The 20,113-nt window shown below is 39.6% G+C and overlaps 1 protein-coding gene and 1 pseudogene across 1 annotated transcript in view; both read right to left on the reverse strand.

Annotated features, from left to right (window-relative positions):
• Nucleotides 1–20,113, reverse strand: part of LOC116252657 (uncharacterized) — a 51,197-nt gene that overhangs the window by 12,596 nt on the left and 18,488 nt on the right. The window lies entirely within an intron of this gene.
• Nucleotides 6,372–7,740, reverse strand: LOC116252656 (ethylene-responsive transcription factor ERF003-like; annotated as a pseudogene).

Here is a 20,113-nt window from a genome sequence, read left to right on the forward strand (position 1 = left end):
ATTTCTTTTTCTTACTCTTCAGAAAAGATTCGCCGGTTGCTCAGAGTCAGCGCCGGTTTCCAGTGACCAATAAAGAAATACTAAAGAATACGAGGAAAATATGTGCTAAAAGCTAAATTGTCGCTTGCGCAGCCCCAGCTTACGATGAAGGAAGAGGAAAGAGCCAGATTCTAAGCGAAAAACATTGAGTTGATCATCTGGCACATTGCAGTGGAACTGAAGGGGAGAGGAGAATCGGAGACCCCGTAACAGGTGCAATCTGTCAGAGAGATCGCTCTCGATCTGCTTTTGCAAGCACTCCAAACAATTGTTCTGTTGGGATCCGTTGGTTGCAGAGTTACTGAGAGAATGACGGAGACAAGAAGAAGAATTTGAGCTATAGTTTGAAGGGATTAAGTGAATTTATACAGGATACTGAGGCCATGTCCGGAATTTTTATATCGACAAACATGCATACGAAGCAAGCATGAAAGATGCTATAATTTAATGAAGACATTGATCCATGATGACGCATTTGGTGAAGCTTTACGGTGGTCAAGTAGGCCAACAGAAGAAGACACAAGAAATGAGAAGGGAGTGGAACTACTCACCTACTTGACCACCATAAAGCTTTTCCAAATGCGTCAGCTTACTTGAACTGGAAACATCAGGAATGAATTTTTGAATCTAAATGAATTGGTTAATTGCTTGTAAGGCAAAGACAAACTAAGAATACATACTTTATTTACTTTTCACTTGCAAGTGTTCATGCAAAGCGTCCTCGCGGATCAATATTTTCATTAAATTATAGCACCTTTTATGCTTGCTGCGTATGCATGACCGCTTGCAAGTGAAAAGTAAATAAAGTATGTATTCTTAGTTTGTCTTTGCCTTACAAGCAATTAACCAATTCATTTAGATTCAAAAATTCATTCCTGATGTTTCCAGTTCAAGTAAGCTGACGCATTTGGAAAAGCTTTATGGTGGTCAAGTAGGTGAGTAGTTCCACTCCCTTCTCATTTCTTGTGTCTTCTTCTGTTGGCCTACTTGACCAAAAATCTGCCGCCACCATTTCTCTGCAAAGAATAACTTGAATACCCACTGACATGGATCAGTTATGAGATCAAAATTGCATTCTTATTCCGACTTATGTTTTAATCACCTCTCTCCCCCCCTCCCCCCTCAATTTAGGTGTATTTTTTACTTTTCTTGACAATATATAATAAAATCAGTGATTAATAATAGATATAGTTTCTTGGAGAATACAGAAGCATTCATCAGGCTGGCCATGGAGGAAATCTCCACTAGTAAATAAATTTTTTTGAAAAAATTTCAGGGACCAACCTGTATTTACGAAAGTGTGACAGGAGCCTGAATAACATTTTTTGAAAATTTGAATATGTAAAATTTCATTTTCGGTGGCCCACCGCGCTTGCTGCCCCCCGGTCAAGATCTGGGTCGAATCGTTTGCCAATACCTGGACCCGATTCTGATTAGACCTCAATTAATACACCGCCAATGCATCTTTTTGTTCCGGATTAGATTCAATCGCAACCTCTGATCCATTTAATTTGTTGTTCTGGATTCAAAAAGCTTGCAACCAGCCTCATTCATGGGCAGGGATGTGAGAGGTCTGGATTCGGGTTGGATCCAGCCTCTACCGAATTCGAGTCAATCGGAGTCTATGTAAACAGATTTGCAGTTGAATGAGAGTTTAAACACTACCTTTCAAAACTGAAGTAGCCCCACTTGACATAAGATCCAACATTTGTACATAATCAGGTTGAACTTTAAACTGATTCCAGTGGGAGAATAGATAGAATCTGTTATGGAATTGCATTCTGCACCAAAATTATGGAATTTTTACCAGATCCTGCTGCAGGAATTCAAAATTAAAAGAATAGACAGATATATTTAGGGCTGCACAATGAGTAGAGTCAACTCCGGTTCCACGTGAATTCTCTTGCAAAAAGTCAACTTGAGCTATAAATGAATCAAGCTTGAGTTTAATAATTTATACTCAAAATGTTAAACAAGTCAAGTACGAGTTATAAGAACTTGACTTATTTAAACTCGGTTCAGCTCAACCATATAAATATGTCATGAATGAAATATAAATATGTCATGAATGAAAGATCTTCTGTTGCTACGGTTTTCTTTTTATAGGATATTTGGATGCAGAATATATGCATTCTTTCTTTGGATTTTCTTTTAGATGGCTGTTCATGGTTGACTTAGTTAAAAGAAACCAGTTAACGAGTTAAACGTGTAAAAGGAAACAAGATAGGTTAAGCTAACAAAAACAAGTTAAACAAGTTAAGCGAGTTGAGTTCGAGCCCAATGCTGTATATATAGTCGAATCAAGCTCGCGCCTATCCTATGGAGCTCGACTCAAGTTCAACCAAGCTAAAAATCAAACTTTTTTAGTTGAGTTGAGCTCGAGCTAATCAATTCAGCACTTGTGCAGCCCTAGATATATTCGATCCATTTGCATCGACCCAATTTATTGCAAAAGGACTGCCATAATGGAAGGTAAACATGCATACTCTAAGCCAGCAATTTGATGCATGTACGAAGAGAAACTCAAAGTCACCTAAGAATAAGCTTGCATTTCTTATTACCAAGTTCCGGCTGATTAGTTTAGTTATTCAGGGGAACATGTGAATCTGAGCTAAGAATAAACTTTGTTCTTAATCAGATCTTAGATAAGGATTGAGATTTTGCTCACAGTTGCGCAGTTAATACTTCCTTTCTTGTCTTTTCTTGATCAGATTGGAATGCAAGATAGGATGGGATCAAGATAATAATTGCTCCAAGGGGGTTGGTGCAATGGTGGGGGCAGCGCTAGGCAACTAGTTTTCATTTTGAATCCCTATGATGTCAACTCTTTGTGCCCCAAAAGAGGGGGCACCGATATTCAAGTTGAAGCATAGTGGAAGTGCCAGATAATAGTCTCCTGCTCACCCAAACTCGAAAATAAATAATTGGGGATGTGCATTGACTGAATGCATAAAAGAAAATCTAGATCCATCGAGATTGAATTTGGTGTAGTCGACACTATTAGAGATGCACTATGGTACCATTTGATCAGCTAAGTGACATGGGCACATGTGGTCTGTCCAAGTACCCACGGTATGTGAGTGCAAGGACATTGATATGTGGGTATATGGTTATATTTAAAAGCTTAAAAAAAGTATATTTCATAATTTTGATTTTTCTCTTTTTTTATTTTTCTTTCGCCTCAATTATAGATTTTCCTCTTATTTTTCTTTAATTTTGAGAGTTTTTGTGGATTATATATATATATATATATATAAAGCAATCAGCTTAAACTGTAATCATCACCCTCATAATGAGTTGGCCATAGTTGGTTGAGCCAGCGGCTGGCAGGCCTGTTGTTTTTATTCTCACAAGGGTCGCCTCCTAACACAAGTCAAAGTAAGCATAAGCCTTGTTGGGGGGATACTAGCCTCGAGTTCTTACATTGGCATCCCAAGGTTTTTTGGAACTTCGAAATAATTAGTTGTCCTAGTACCTAGTCTTTAAGGGGCCGTTTGAATTAGGTTGGGATTAGGGTTTTGGTACTCGGGTGCTTCAAATACTAAAGAGCTCGTGAATTGGGCCCCATCCAAAATTGAACTCGACCTAGAGCGGAATACTTATGGGCATGAAAGGCAATGAATTGGAATACCTGTCCTATACTTTCAGACATACTTTGTAGCGAAATATCGAGTTCTTGTGGACCATAAAGTCCTCTAATGTTGCTTGCTAATGAAGGCAAAGCGAGAGGATGTTCAAAAAGCAGAAGAGGGTAAGATTGTCATTTCAATTTAAAGGCTTTCCTTTTCCTTCTATGGCAAGTCCTTTCAGTGCTTTCAGATCTTAGTGTTGCATGCATGGTTGCACCACAAAGTGTCAGTGTTTTCTAGTGCTTACTTTTCAATTCTACTTGGGAAACAAGTTTCTTCTGTGAAAGGGTATAAGCACCTTTTTCTAGGCATATAATTGCTACAACAGATTTGGACATTTTCTCACAATTCAAGTTGTTTTCACCTAATTTGATTGTTTAAATGTGATGATCATGAGTGCTTCTATCAAAAGAACGCATTTTAAATCCTACAAAGTATAAAGTATTTCATCCCTGATGCATAGATTTGGCTATCCAGCAGTTGGAATTCATGTTTAGCTGCATGCCTCATATTTGAAATATTTCACTTATTAGTTAATTCAAGCTGTTTGTATGACATTATACCTACGATGGTATGTCATAATACCAAAGTTGTCCTTTTAATTCGAATAGTTGCCCAAGTTAGCCTTTGTCTGTAAAAATATAAAGAGCCCTTAGATTTGTTAACATATTTCTTAACTTATGTTGAATCTTTTTTTAACTTAATGACTGAGGTGAATCCTGACCAGCAAGTCTCACCAAAAGAACATCGTACAAGAGCGCTTTCCATTCCAACATATGGCGGATAATGGATAAATAAAATGACACATGATATCGTTCAAACAAATCTTTTGAAAGTTAAGTAGGTCTTTTTTTGAAATATTTGAGCATGGCACTTTGAAATGTAATTCACCATAAAAATCAGCGCCTATACGTTATATTATGTTTCTTATTTTGCTGCTTTTTCAATGACTTGAATGGTAGGTTTTTATTCATGCATACAGCTTGGAAAGGAAACAAATGTGACTATCTACAATGAAGATCCCAAAAAACCCAAAAAACGAATTGCACGATGCATATGCTAGCCACCCCAAAAAAACAGAAAAATTTATCTAAGGTCACAATCAATAACATCCACTTCAGCTTTCTTTACCTTTTAGTATCATGAAAGACATATTTAACTTGCTTTTTGCATTCAACCGAAGATGATTAGGGTTTTTATTATACCAAGTTCGTCTAAAGGTGAACACCTTTAATCTTTGGAAGGTCTAGAATTCAAATTTGTTTCGATTAGTATAAAGTAGCAAAAATTGGCCGGAAAATTGAAAGGTAACTCTAGTTTTTCAAAGTTACCTAGTCATTTAATTAGGGTTGTCTGATCGATCATGGTAGAGGGTTAAGGGAAAAACAAAGTAAAAAAATAATGATATTTTTATCATCTAATATTATTTCATACTTTTTTATCCTTGTTTTTCTTTCAACCATTCATCTGTTTTAAATAGACAGCCTTAGTTATATGGCTAGGTGTTTCTAAATAACTAGTGTTACATTGACTCACTCAAGGTTTGTATATACAAAAAGAATGTTTAAAACTTTTGTTGGCATGTTTTTTCATTTCAAACAACGTTTCTATGTGACAAAGAGATCGCTTAGAGGAGAGTCGAAGTTTTCAGCTTTAGTCCCCACAAGGTATAGGGTCTGCTTTAAATGTATCATGGTCAACTCCCATATGAGTGAGACCTTCCTTACTATTGTGCCAACCCACTTGGGTGGTACTTTCTCAAGCAAAGTTTATCTTTAACTCAAAGCGTTCTAAATTTTATGGTCTACAAAACAACGAAAACGCACTTTTTTTAAGGACGTGAATTTCATATTATTAATAACACGTTAAAATCGAAGCATACGAGTCTAATTTTAAAATATTTCGCTCCGAGAAGAAAACTTCCAACAATGCCAAAAGAAAGATAAAAAGAAAAGGGCACATGAGCCAGTCTCCTTCGTTCCTTATTATATAAGTTTTTCAATGGAACGACCAAAGAATCAACCAACAGACGAAGAATTGGAGAGATACGGTCCATCTATTCGCATCAGAGCTTATCACATTCATTCATCATAAGAATCTCTGTTAGAAATGGTCGCTCTCATGTCATGTGGAGTCACATGCAGCTTTAGTGAATAGAACAAACAAATAAATAAATTAGTAGTTGTTCATCAACACAAGCATCCATCTCACAATTATTAAATGGAAACACAATCGCTTAAGCTGTCGGTTCATGATTCTCATCAACCTCCCCTTCTGACACAGTTTGACAAAAGTGTTCGAGTACTCCTTTCCAGACAAACAACATCATACTGCCTTCACATCAAGTATACTCAATCTTCAGATAATTGAAGGAGGAAGATCAGTCAGATTTTAGTGCCAATTGAATCAGCCGCTTTTCCAACATTTTCAATTTCTGCAACAGTTCTGAGACCACATCCCTGCCCATTATCGGCAGAATTGAATTTGATACCATGCATATTAGTTGATTATATCTGTTATTCTGTCCACCATTCTATGACATAAATGTTCTGGTTTTTTTTTTTTCCAGCATTCTGTTCCCAATTTTTTGGAAGGTGGTCACTGATGATCAAAGGTTAACTTATCGATGCACATAGGGAAAGTAAGACAGTTTCTTCTTTTGCTCTAGGAAGCAGATAGATTAAACTACCCATCATCTGTATGTAAATGAAACTTCAACTTCATATAAAGAGCTACTCCTGATATAAGTAGAGCAAACTTTCTGAATTTACTTTCTTCTATACATTAGAGGTAATGTACTAAAAGTTCTACCATCTATGGACCCACGATTGAAGAGCAGTGAAACTGAACCAGGATACAGGGTTGCTGTAAAGAATCATGTTACAGACGAGGAAGTTTGGAATTTAGAATCCAAAACAGTTCTCATTCCCTCCTCCCATTGATTTCCGGCACTGCTCAAAGCAGGAAGAAGATGAAGCAGCAGAGGCAGAAGCCATGAATTCCATAGGTCCATAGTCCATCAACTCATTAATCATCTGCTGTATACAGTCGTCGTCCAGTACTGGGGCACTCTGCTGATCGTTCTCCAACAAAACCTTCATAAGCCAATTGCTTTCCCGCTGCTTTCCTACAGGCGTGTCTTGCCAGACACCAATATCACCAGTCTTCCCAGCGTCGAGACGCAGGCATGTAAAGGACTGTTGGCTGCTGCTGCTTCCGCCATCAGTTTTACTGGTGCTTCTGCTGCTGCTGCTTCCTGCATGAGTTTTACTGCTGCTGGTTCTGCTGCTATTGCCGCTGGCTACACCGCCAATCGCCGCCGGCCTCATCAACTGGAGAGAGGCCAATTGGCATCGGTGCAACCTTGCAGTGAGATTAGGAGACAAGAACTTGCAGGACGATGATGGAGATGAATTGGGGCTGTAAGGAAGTTTGTTCTTGCTCTGGGTCCGCACATCAACCGGGCCGCTTCATCATAGGCTTTAGCTGCATCTTCTGCTGTCTCAAACTTTCCAAGCCAGATCCTTGTTTTCCTGAAACAAATCAGAATAACTTCTGAAAATTAATTTGCTGCAATCAACATCAAGAAAAGACATCTTGGCATAAACTAGTAATGGTTTGCTTAACAAGGAAATATGCATTTTGGAGGCTTCAGGAGCAACCATAAACTTTGAGAAAAATGATCTGGTGGATTCGAAAACTGCAACTCTTTCTGCTACTTACAGAAATGGAAAAATTGTTTACTACCAATATCTTGGCATGTGATCGACCGTAAAATAAGTAATCAGATCTTATACGCCAACTGGGTGTTTCTGTGTGTCGTTATGCATTGAAAACGACCAAGATAAAAAAAACATCGTTGTTCACTTGTTTGCAGCAAGAGCATGTTGAAGAAATGGAGTTTTTTTGGCAGCAAACAGGGGATGACAGGAAGCCTTAAGACGCTGTTCGTGAAGAGACTTACAGTAAAGGATGGCGAATTTCGGAAACCCAGGAGCCCCAATGCCTCTGCCTGACTCCCCTGAACCTCTGTGGCCTAGCCATGCTGCGCCTCAAGTCTTTTAAGGGCCTGTTGAACAAGAGAACTGTGCTAGGAGGACGCTAGAATGTGAAGTATAAGTAGGGGATGCACTTGGCTTTTAATAACAAATACTGCTAATTGGCTGTCATCCAATTTTTCCATTTTTATGAGGCCATGCCCCACAAGATTTTACAGAGTTCAGGCCATTGAAAATGACCAAAGAACCACCAACTTTTTCAATTCTTTCTTGCCAAGTTGGTTTAATTTGCACAGGGGGCCTGCTTCAGAGTACTGTGAGTTTCTTCAGATTTGACACAAAATAAATCGGTCCGGGCATCTTCTTCCTTGCATTGGTCCAGTTAAAGTTGCCAGTCTTATCTTCAAGGAAGTGAGGCTTTGGCACTTGGCAGACATGGCTGAATCATATAATTCTGATATTGTTTGTCTGCTTGTGTGATTTGTCTTCTCTCAAGAAGGCTCAGGTCTGGATTTTCTTTTAAACTTGTTTAAGAAAGAAGTCAGACGCTTTATCATTTCTCTAACCAATAAAAAATCAGTCTGGTCCATTTGCTCTCACTTCTGCCATAGAATTCCAACTGCGTCTGTTAGTTCTTGGTGAAGCGACATTCAGATCTGTGGAGCCCAAGACTGAAGCGTTTCTATTCCGTTCTTCTGAAGAGAAAATGGTTCGCTTCTAAAGTAACAGTGACCTCTCCAACATGTAAAACCGATAAAGCCAAAATATTTTATAATAAACATAACCAAATTTTGCGATTAGAGAAAAGGTTTAGAAATTCAAGAAAGCTAGGGATGCTTCGGTCAATTCATTGCGACAAACTCTGACGGAGTCCCTCTCAAAGCTTGTCTGGTTCTGTCTTAGCGCAAAACACAGGTGATACGATCTTTATTTACTGTTAATGAAGCAACTAACGCGTACACTTTACAAGATAATCTGTTCGCTTATTTCTTAATATTTTTTGTCTCTGCAGGATGCGACTCTGTGGGCTCGAGGAGGAAGAGCCTTCAGCTTGGCGTTTTGCAGGAGAGAAAAGCGGAACTTGGGGATTCTCAATTCTGGAAGTTATGCTCACAGTGGCCTCTCTTCTGCCATGTGAGGACAGCAGGCCCCTTGCCAACCAGAAACAAGAAACAAACTTTTCTCATGATTCTGCTGCTATTTTTTGACCAATTTTAATGGCACCCATCAACCTAGAGCTTACTTTGTTTCTATATGAACTCATTCATTTACTGCACATTTCTGGTGAATGGCAATCATGCATTTACAGTAGGATCTACCTAAGATTTTTCATCTGTCAGAAGAAAACTCCATTCTCTGATTTTGGCGCTTGTACCTGCATTGACTCTAGCAAAACCACCCTAGTGAAGAAAAACAGAAAAACGATTACAGCCGTTGCTTCCATCATCGTGGCTAGCTGGTGTTGCCTTCTTGATGTGGCCATTGTAACGATTGTCTTCGTTACTTCCTTCAATAGCATGGTGGACTGTTGTTTCCTTCTGATTACCATCATTGCCTTCATTAGCGTGGATTCCTTTGTCTTCATTAACGTGGCTGACGGTTGTTGCCTTCTTGATACCCCTGTTATTGTCTTTAGCCTCCCTCAAACTAGGCGGCAGTATGGAAAGCGCTAGTTTGCCTCTTAAGGATTTGAAGGTGGTCCAGGAGAGAGCTTTGGTGAAGATGTTGGCCACCTGTTGGGTTGATGAAACAAATTGAGTTGTAAGAAGACCAAGTGCAACCTTTTCTCTTAGAAAATGATAGTTTAGCTTGACATGCTTCATGTGAGAGTGAAAAACAGATTTGATAGACACTTGAAGTGCGGACATGTTGTCACAATAGAGTACCGGTGGTTCTGAAAGATAAAGTCTGATGTCCTTAAGAATATATGTAATCCAAGTTAGTTCAGCAGCTGTGGATGCCATGGATCGGTACTCAGCCTCGGTGGAAGATCTGGCCACTGTGGGTTGCTTCTTTGCTGTCCAGGAGATAGGATTAGTGCCAAGAAAAGTAACAAAACCAGTAGTTGAGCGACGTGTGACTTGACAACCAGCCCAATCGGAGTCAGAGAAGGCATGAAGTTGGAGTTGCTCTTGAGGATATAAATGACATCCAATAGCAATGGAGCCACTAACATATCGAAGGAGTCTTTTAACTAGTTGGAAGTGACTGACCATGGGCGTTTGCATATATTGACTAATGAAGTTGACATCGAAGGAGATGTCAGGCCGTGTGAAAGTGAGGTACTGAAGACCGCCCACCAAACTCCGAAAAAGTGTTGGATCTGAGAAAGGTGTGTCATCAACCGGAGTTTTATAATTCTGAACCAAGGGAGTAACGGCTGGTTTGCATGATGTCATTATGGCTCTTTCCAGCAAACTATAGGCATATCGCTTGAGGAAGAGGCCTCCAGAAAATTTGATCACTTCTATTCCAAGGAAGTGATGAAGATAACCGAGATCCTTCATAGAAAATTCTTTGCTAATATCCTGAATGAAGTTCTTAAGTAGCATAGGGTTGCTGCCAGTTAATATGATATCATCGGCATACAATAATAAAAGTATGACACCACGTTTTTCTTTATAGAATAAATAACGAGGAATCAGAGATGCTGGAGAGGAAGCCTTTTGATAAAAGATAAGTTCCAAACTGATCGTACCATGCTCTGGGAGCTTGACGTAAACCATAGAGAGCTTTGTGTAACTGGCACACATAATCTGGTTTTTTATCGTCAAGAAATCCTGGTGGTTGTTCAATAAATACAGTTTGATCCAAATCACTATGTAAGAAGGTGTTTTTGACATCCATTTGTCAAATATCCCAGTTGTGAGAAAGAGCTATAGTAAGCACAATTCTAATAGTTGTTAGCTTTACAACTGGAGAGAAGGTTTCTAGAAAGTCAACGCTAGGCACTTGGTTGAACCCACGCGCAACCAGTCGAGCTTTGAGTCGCTCAACCGTTCCATCACTTTTAAGTTTGGTTTTAAAGACCCAACGAGTTGAGACAACATTCATACCTGATTGGCGAGGTACCAACGTCCAAGTGTGGCATTGTCCCAAAGCTCGTAACTCTTCCTTCATGGCAACAACCCAACTTGGATCTTTAAGGGTCTGCTTAACAGTTTTTGGTTCAAGTGGTACTGTTAAGGCTAGAAAATACTTAGGGTTCGGTTTTAATGTACCAACTTTAGCCCGAGTTACCATCGAATGAGTATTGGAGCTTCCTTGGATCGACTGTTGTCCTTCATATGGTTGACTTTCAACTTCATTGTTTGGTGAGAGTGGAGCATTTTCATCTCTATCATGTGTCCCTTGTGCTGAAACATTGCCGTGTCTGCTAGGTGGCTCTTGGACAAAAGCAGTGTCTGATGGTTGCAGTGTCTAATGAACCATCATGCAAGAGATGATGATCAGCCACTTGATATGAATTATTATTGTTACCATCTAAACAATGATCTAATGTTGTCCAATCACTGTAAGTTGCCCCACTGTTGCTCTGGTTGATGTAGAGGAAAAGAGTGCTCCAGGCTGCTTATAAGGGAAGATATCATCAATGACAACATGTCAGGAGATATATATTTTCCCTATAGGTGGATATAAGCACTTGTATTCCTTATGTATATTACTGTAAACCAAAAATAAGCATGGTAAAGATCTTGGTTCAAGTTTGTTGAGAGTGTAATCTCTTAGATATGGAAAACATCTTGTCCCAAATGTTCGCAAACAACAGTAAGACGAACTTTTTCCAAAGACCAATTCAAAAGGAGATTTCATCTTCAACGTAGGAGTGGTTAGTCTATTAATAAGCCAAACTGTAGTAGAAAAAGTTTCAACCCAGTATTGAGCTGGTATATTAGCATTGAACATCATTGCCAACCCAAGTTCAACAATGGTCCTGTGACGCCGTTCTGCCATTCCATTTTGGGGTGGCGTTTTAGGATAGGTTTTGTGATTATGTATACCATGTTCTTGTAAATACGCTGCAAGTTTGAGACTATTGAATTCACCTCCTTCATCAGTTTGAAATCTCTTAATTTTCTTATCAAACTGATTTTCAACATATTTATGGAAAATTGTAAACACTTGGTATAACTCGGATTTGTAACGCAAGGGATAGAACCAAGTGAACCGGGTGGCTTCATCAATAAAAAACAGCATAGAATCGAAATTTAGCAACTGAAATAACATGAGCTGGTCCCCATAAATCACAATGAACTTTATCAAAAAATTTGTCACAATGCTCATCCACTGGTAAGAAAGGAAGACCACACATTTTTGCCATTTGACAACTAGAACATATGCTGTTTAAGGAACTAAGGCCTATCACATGAATGGCCTTTTTATTTGCAAGAAAATTTACTACCTCACGATGAACGTGACCCAGACGTTGGTGCCAAACTTCTTTATTCGCTGCTTGAAATCTTGTAGAGAAATGAACTTCCTGGATCCGGTCGTAGCCTTCTCCCTTATTTTCAACTGCATAAAGATCGTCATGCCTCTTCTCTGTAATTATCACTTTGTTGGTCGTCTTTTCCTTCGCAACAAAATCATTAGTTGAAAATTCAAAAACATAAGGAAGATCGGACGTTAGTTGACTGACGGAGATAAGGTTTTTCTTGATCTTGGGAACGACTAAAACATTATCAAGAACCAATTTTTGTCGCCCATTAGCTATAGTAGCCTGCCCTATACGAGTAATATCCAATTTTTCTCCATTTCCAACCATTATTTTATCAGTCCCATAATATTTAGATAGAGAGCTGAGTATACCTGCGTTAGACGTCACATGAGCCGATGCACCGGTGTCGGGAAACCATTGTTGATCTTGATTGTCGGATGCTTTCGTGATGGTTAAAGCTTGTGGGGCCTTTTGTGACTGAAACGCTTGATTGAACCTATGCCAGCAGTTGAGAGCAGTGTGATTTCTTTTGCTGCATATTTGGCATATTATGCCTCTTTCCTGGGCTGATCGGTTCTGAGTGTTGTCTTTGTTTTTGTTGTTTGAATTCCATGAACCACTTTGGCTAGCTTGCACAAAACCACGTCCTTTAGAATTGAAGTTTTGATTTTTGCCTCCCTTGTACCTTTGATTAGGTTGACGGTGGCTGAAAAAAGCAACGTGGGTGCTAGGAGAATCTTCTTTGAACGTCCTCATGGTTTCATGATTTTGAAGAAGAGCAACTACCTCAAGATATGAGGGTGCTGGTGGTTTCAGCATGGTTGTCAATAGAGTTGTTCAAAAAGATTCATAATCTTTTCCAAGACTAGTGAGTAGCCAAAAGACTTTAGTTTCATCTTTCCAATGGCAGCGAGCTCATCGGAAATTTTCTTGAAGTTGTGGATATATTCATCAATGGACGAGTTCCCTTTCTTATGCATTTGAAGTTTTTGCATAAGAAACATTTCTCGCTCCTTAGATGTGTTAGCGAAATGCTGAGTTAGGGTGGTCCATACCTCCATGGCAGTTTGTTGTCCGATGATAATGTCTAGGATTTCTTCCGCAAGAGTCCCAGTGATCCATCCTTTAAGAAGACGATCTGACTTTCGCCAAGCAAGATAGTCAGGATTCAGTCCTGTGACTGTACTTCCAGCAGAGGCGGTGAGGAATTGTGCGGGCGGCTGGTATTCTCCAGCTAGGAAACTAGTCATATCTTGGCTCTCGATAAGCACCATCATCTGCGTTTGCCAGAGCAGAAAATTACTTTGATTGAGCTTGATCGACACAAAGTTGGCAACGTTCAGATTGTATGGATAAGGGTATTTGCTTGGAGTTGACGCCATGCTTGAGGAAAAATTGCTTTGCGTCATGGGGTTGTCATGCTCTGATACCATGAAGAAAAACAGAAACTTAAGGGACTAACGTCTGATTTAACGTGGTTCGGTGTAAACTCACACCTACATCCACAAAGGTAGCTATCGTTCTTCTTAACGATAGGCTTGGGTCTTTCTCTTATTTATAATGGAATTACAAGCATCATTATTTCCTAAATTATAGGATTCATATTGATCGTTACAAGAGGAAACAAGATCTAATTTACAGTTGTTATTTCCTTGTTTAATTGTTGCGCATCTTTGATTGACAATTGCATTATCGTCTTTAGCCAGCCATTGTCTGTCATTACTGCTTTCATTAGTTGGGCTGGATGACGTTTCCTTATCAACATCATCACCATTGTAACGATTACAGCCGTTGCTTCCATCATCGTGGCTAGCTGGTGTTGCCTTCTTGATGTGGCCATTGTAACGATTGTCATCGTTACTTCCTTCAATAGCATGGTGGACTGTTGTTTCCTTCTGATTACCATCATTGCCTTCATTAGCGTGGATTCCCTTGCCTTCATTAACGTGGCTGATGGAACCACCAACTTTTTCAATTCTTTCTTGCCAAGTTGGTTTAATTTGCACAGGGGGACTGCTTCAGAGTCCTGTGAGTTTCTTCAGATTTGACACAAAATAAATCGGTCCGGGCATCTTCTTCCTTGCATTGGTCCAGTTAAAGTTGCCAGTCTTATCTTCAAGGAAGTGAGGCTTTGGCATTTGGCAGACATGGCTGAATCATATAATTCTGATATTGTTTGTCTGCTTGTGTGATTTGTCTTCTCTCAAGAAGGCTCAGGTCTGGATTTTCTTTTAAACTTGTTTAAGAAAGAAGTCAGACGCTTTATCATTTCTCTAACCAATAAAAAATCAGTCCGGTCCATTTGCTCTCACTTCTGCCATAGAATTCCAACTGGGTCTGTTAGTGCTTGGTGAAGCGACATTCAGATCTGCGGAGCCCAAGACTGAAGCGTTTCTATTCCGTTCTTCTGAAGAGAAAATGGTTCGCTTCTATAGTAACAGTGACCTCTCCAACATAGTAAAACCGATAAGCCAAAATATTTTATAATAAACATAACCAAATTTTGCGATTAGAGAAAAGGTTTAGAAATTCAAGAAAGCTAGGGATGCTTCGGCCAATTCATGGCGACAAACTCTGACGGAGTCCCTCTCAAAGCTTGTCTTGTTCTGTCTTAGCGCAAAACACAGGTGATACGATCTTTGTTTACTGTTCATGAAGCAACTAACGCGTACACTTTACAAGATAATCTGTTTGCTTATTTGTTAATATTTTATGTCTCTACAGGATGCGACTCTGTGGGCTCAAGGAGGAAGAGCCTTCAGCTTGGTGTGTTGCAGGAGAAAAAAGCGGAACTTGGGGATTCTCAATTCTGGAAGTTATGCTCACTGTGAGGGCATCGTGAGAAGAGAGAAAAAGAAACGAGGAAGAAGAATGGGCCAAAAAAGAGATATTTCATTTCACATATGATGAGGTATTTATACAACTTTACAGGCATATACAGATACCACAAATTTTGGGATTGAGAAATCACAATCTTATGATAGAAGGAAAGAATATAATTTCTTTCCTGAAATTTCACTTTCTGATTCTCCTCTTTGATGTATAGGAAAGATTTTTCCTGATTCCTGAAAATCAGCAAACTGATTTTCCTCTCCAATACTCCCCCTCAAGTTGGTGTGTGCAAATCTGAAACACCCAACTTGATTCTTAAAGTTTGAAAATTATCTTTTCCCAATGGTTTAGTGAAAATATCAGCTAGTTGCATACATGATGATACATGATGAGCCCGAATTATTCCTTGCTGAATTTTTTCTCTTATAAAGTGACAATCTAGCTCTATGTGTTTCGTTCTTTTATGAAAAACTGGATTTGCTGAAATATGCAGAGCAGCTTGATTGTCGCAATATAAATTGACTGGTTTATCATGACTCCATCCCAAGTCATTCAATAAGGCTTTTAACCAAACAACTTCACAAGTTGTCAAAGCCATTGCCCGGTATTCTGCTTCAACAGACGATCTGGCAATAGTAGACTGCTTCTTTGATTTCCAAGAGATAGGACTATTCCTCAAGAACACAATATATCCACTAACTGATTTACGAGTGGTAGGACAGCTAGCCCAATCTGAGTCACAATAGGCCCTCAATTGTTTTGCACTTGATGAGGATAAAAGTATTCCTTTTGCTGGTGAAGCCTTTAAATACTTCAATACTCTAAGTGCCGCTTCATAATGTGTAGTTCGTGGCGATTGCATGAACTGACTGAGAACTTGGACTGAATACATTATATCTGGACGAGTAATGGTTAAATAGATCAAACGTCCAACTAACCTCCTGTATTTAGCTGGATCTTTCAGTGGAATACCATCATTGGGAGTTAATCGCAATTTTTACTCCATTGGGAATTCTATAGGCTTGGCTCCTATCAAACCTGCATCATTCAAAATATCCACAATATATTTTCTTTGACTTAGAAATATTCCCGATGGCGCTCTTGCAACTTCTATGCCAAGAAAATACTTAAGTATTCCCAAGTCCTTAATGTGAAATTTCGAATGTAAATATTGCTTAACTGAAGCAATTCCTGGTTCATCATTTCCTGCAATGATAAGATCATCAACATAGACAAGAATAACAATAAATTGTTTGTCATGTTTCCGAGTAAAGAGAGTATTGTCAGCTGATGATTGAATGAAACCAGCGCCTTTGAGTGCAGATAACAGCTTGTGAAACCAGTTATGTGGCGCTTGCTTGAGTCCGTAAAGAGACTTATGAAGGCGACACACTTTATTACTAGAATACTCCCCCTCACGCAGAAGGCCGGGAGGAATGGTCATGTATATTTCCTCATGTAATTCTCCATGTATAAATGCATTACTCACATCCATTTGATATAAGTGCCATCCTTGAATAGAAGCAAGAGCAAGAAGTGTGCGCATGGTTGTTAACTTTGCAACCAGAGCAAATGTCTCATGATAATCAAGTCCCTCTAGTTGAGTGTATCCTTTAGCAACAAGTCTGGCTTTGTAGCGTTCAATACTTCCATCTGATCGCCGTTTTATCTTATAAACCCAACGACAACCAATGGGTTTTTTGTGTGGAGGCAAAGTAGTAATAGACCATGTACTGTTTTGTTCAAGAGCCTGAATCTCATCAGCCATAGCATTTCGCCAATGTTGATACTTAACCGCTTCCGCATACGAGCTAGGTTCAACATCACTCATGATAGAGGCCAAAAATGCATAATGGTATTTAGAAAATTTGTGAACAAGTAAATAATTGTGTATGGGATAACGTGTACCTGAGGATTGCTTAGTTGAAGTAGATTCCTTAGGCAGTGAACTTATAACCATCACATTGGAACACACATAGTCTTGAAGATAGGATGGTGAATGACGAGGACGACTAGATTTCCGTAGAGCAAGTGAATCTGGAGGAGGTGGATCATTGGACATAGCTTGATGATCTAAAACTGGTAGATTTTGGTCATTGTTGATGAAATCGTGAGGTTGAATGGGTGATAACGGAGAGGAATTTGCTGGAACACCATTCTCACACGATGACATATATTTTTCTCCAAGGTAATCAGGTTGAGGATGAGGTAAAACAACATTGTTCAAATCGTTTGTATGGCATTGTTCGGTTAAAAATGGAAAATTATCCTCAAAAAAAGATATATCTCTGCTTGTAAAAATTTGTTTGGTATCCAAATCATATACCCGATACCCTTTCTGAGTATGAGGATATCCGACAAAAACACATTTGTGTGTACATGATGAAAACTTATGCATGGGGTTTAAATTTTTGGCATAACACAAGCATCCAAAAACACGCAAATCTTCATAATTGGGCTTTTATGAAGGAGAAGTTCAAACGGGGATTTGTTATTTAAAAGAGTTGACGGCATTCTATTAATTAAAAAGGTTGCTGTCAAAATACATTCACCCCAAAAAGTTACCGGGAGATTTGCTTGAAACCTAAGTGCTCGCGCCACCTCTAGTAGGTGACGATGTTTCCTCTCAACACGTCCATTTTGTTGAGGAGTTCCAACACATGAAGTTTGATGTTCTATGCCATGCTCATGAAAATATGCTTGCATATTATGAGCTATAAATTCAGCACCATTATCACTCCGAACACATTTCACATGAGTATTGAATTGAGTAAACACCATGGCACAAAAACGAGTTAAACAGGAAAATGTTTCAGATTTGAACCTCATCAAGAAAACCCAAGTTGATCGTGTAAAATCATCTACGATGGTAAGGTGCACCTGTGTGAGACGACGTAGCATATCCTCCCCAAATATCACAATGAATCAAGCCAAACGGATCACTTGCTCTACTAGTACTAGTTGGAAAAGGTAAACGAGTGAATTTAGCTTTAAGACATGCATCACAAGGAGAATCATGCTTGGAAATAGAAATGTTTTCATTCAATGAAAAAGGCTTATCAAATGAAGGATGTCCAAGTCTCATATGCCATATATGAGCTGTCTTATTACTAGGAGAAGCAAACAAAGCATGAGAAGTAGTTGGAAGAAGAAGATGGTAAAGTCCACCGCTCAAGTTACCCACTCCAATCAGCTTCCTCGACAAAGGGTCCTGAAAAGCATAATAGGTTGGAAGAAAAACAGCAATACAATTAGTGGACTTGGTGAACTTTGGAACTGATAATAAATTGTATTTAAAATCAGGAATATATAGGACATCAGTAAGCTGAATATTGGCTGAAATGTAAACTGTTCCAATAGTAGAAACTAGTGTTTGATGTCTATTGGGTAGGTTAATGACACGCTGTTTCGGTAGAATTTTGATATTATTAAGCAAATGTAAATGAGGGGTCATATGGTCTGAGGCTCCGGTGTCAATAATCCAAGGAAAATGAGTTGAGAATGATTGTTTACCTGCTAGATTAGCAGTAGCTGGTGAAGTATCAACATTTAATCAAGATGCCAATTGACTGACCTGTTCTTCGGTAAGTTGTGATAAAACAGCACTGACTTTTACATTGTTTGCCGATGTTTCTCCCTGTTGCGCCTTTTCAATTTTAGATGAATCACCAGTTGAACCTGTAGCCTTAGGATGATTTGGAGGATAACTATGAAGCACATAACATCGAGATTTTATATGTCCAAGCATTCCACAATGATCACATTTTGGTCGAGGACGGTTGCGAGTAGCATTAGGTGTCCTTGCCATATTCTTTTTGGTATATGATGTAGGAGAAGACCTGGCTGCAAGAGCTATGTTATTGGATCCAGACAGTTTTTGTGTGAGAAGACGTTGAGTCTCTTCTTGAAGCAGCATAGCATAGACCCTGTTAATGTTGGGTAGAGGATCGATAGCAAGAATCTGACTACGAAGATTGCTAAAACTTTCATTCAACCCCATTAAAAACTGATAAACTTTTTCCTGATCTTGGCATGAATGAAACTCTTTGAATGCACCACAAGTACATGCAGACACAGTCGAATAAGAACCGAGTTCATCCCAAAAAGTTTTGAGTGTAGTAAAGTAGACAGCCAATGAATTTTGTTCTTGACGTAAATCAGATATCATCGTCTTCAATTGATAAATATGAGTAGCGTTACCTTGAGAGAAACGTTCTTGCAGATCAATCCAAACTTCGTGAGCTTCACTGGCATAGATGACGCTATTTGCTATCTCCTTCGATAATGAATTGAGAATCCATGATAGAACCAAATCATTACAGCGAACCCATGCCATATAGTCTGAACTAGTGGTGGTTGGTTTCGGAATAGAACCATCAACAAATCCGAACTTGTTCTTGGCACTAAGGGCCATCTTCATTGCCCGTCGCCATGTGGAATAGTTGTCGCCAACAAGAGGATTTGTCACTAGAATAGCACCAGGATTATCAGAGTGGTGCATGATGAAAGGTGATTCATTTTGTTCACCAGTAAACCGATCAACCACCGTAGTTGTTGCCATAGTAAAAAAAAAATATTGAATGTGCCCAAAAATTAGTATAGTGCGCGAAGCTTCAGATCCAAACCCGAATCCGATTAGAAGAAGGATCCGTGGTGCAAGGGGCGCTGACTCCAGATCAGAAGGGAGCAGTCGAGCACCTTGGCATTGGTCCTCTCTCTTACCTTCCTCCCCATGAAGAGTACCGACTCAAAGGGGAACTCGTCGGGCAAGGGGCGAGCGGTAGGGTCTCCTCTGCTCGACGTAGGGTAAACCCAAGAACAGAGGAGGCAGTGTCAGTAGGGAGCGACCGGCGAGCAAAAAACCGACCGGCGAGGAGTGCAGCAGCGGAAAATCGACTAGCGAGCGGTGTACCAGGTGGAGCTCGAGGGCAGAGTTCGAGATTTGGGGGGCTCGAGCGGCCGATTGCAGTTCAGGCGATGACGCTCGAGATTTGGGCGCTGGAGATGCAGAGGGCTCAAGCAGGATGCTCGGGTGAAGGACGATGGCAGTCCACGAGCGAGTGGATGAGATCAACTTTCAAGCGTACGTTCGAGCAGATGATGCAGGGGTGGGCTGAGCAGAACGCTCAGGCGATCAGAACAGAACGATGCAAGGGTGGGCTTGAGCAGAATCGCTC

The sequence above is a fragment of the Nymphaea colorata genome, chromosome 4, assembly GCF_008831285.2.
Source record: "Nymphaea colorata isolate Beijing-Zhang1983 chromosome 4, ASM883128v2, whole genome shotgun sequence".
NCBI lineage: Eukaryota > Viridiplantae > Streptophyta > Magnoliopsida > Nymphaeales > Nymphaeaceae > Nymphaea > Nymphaea colorata.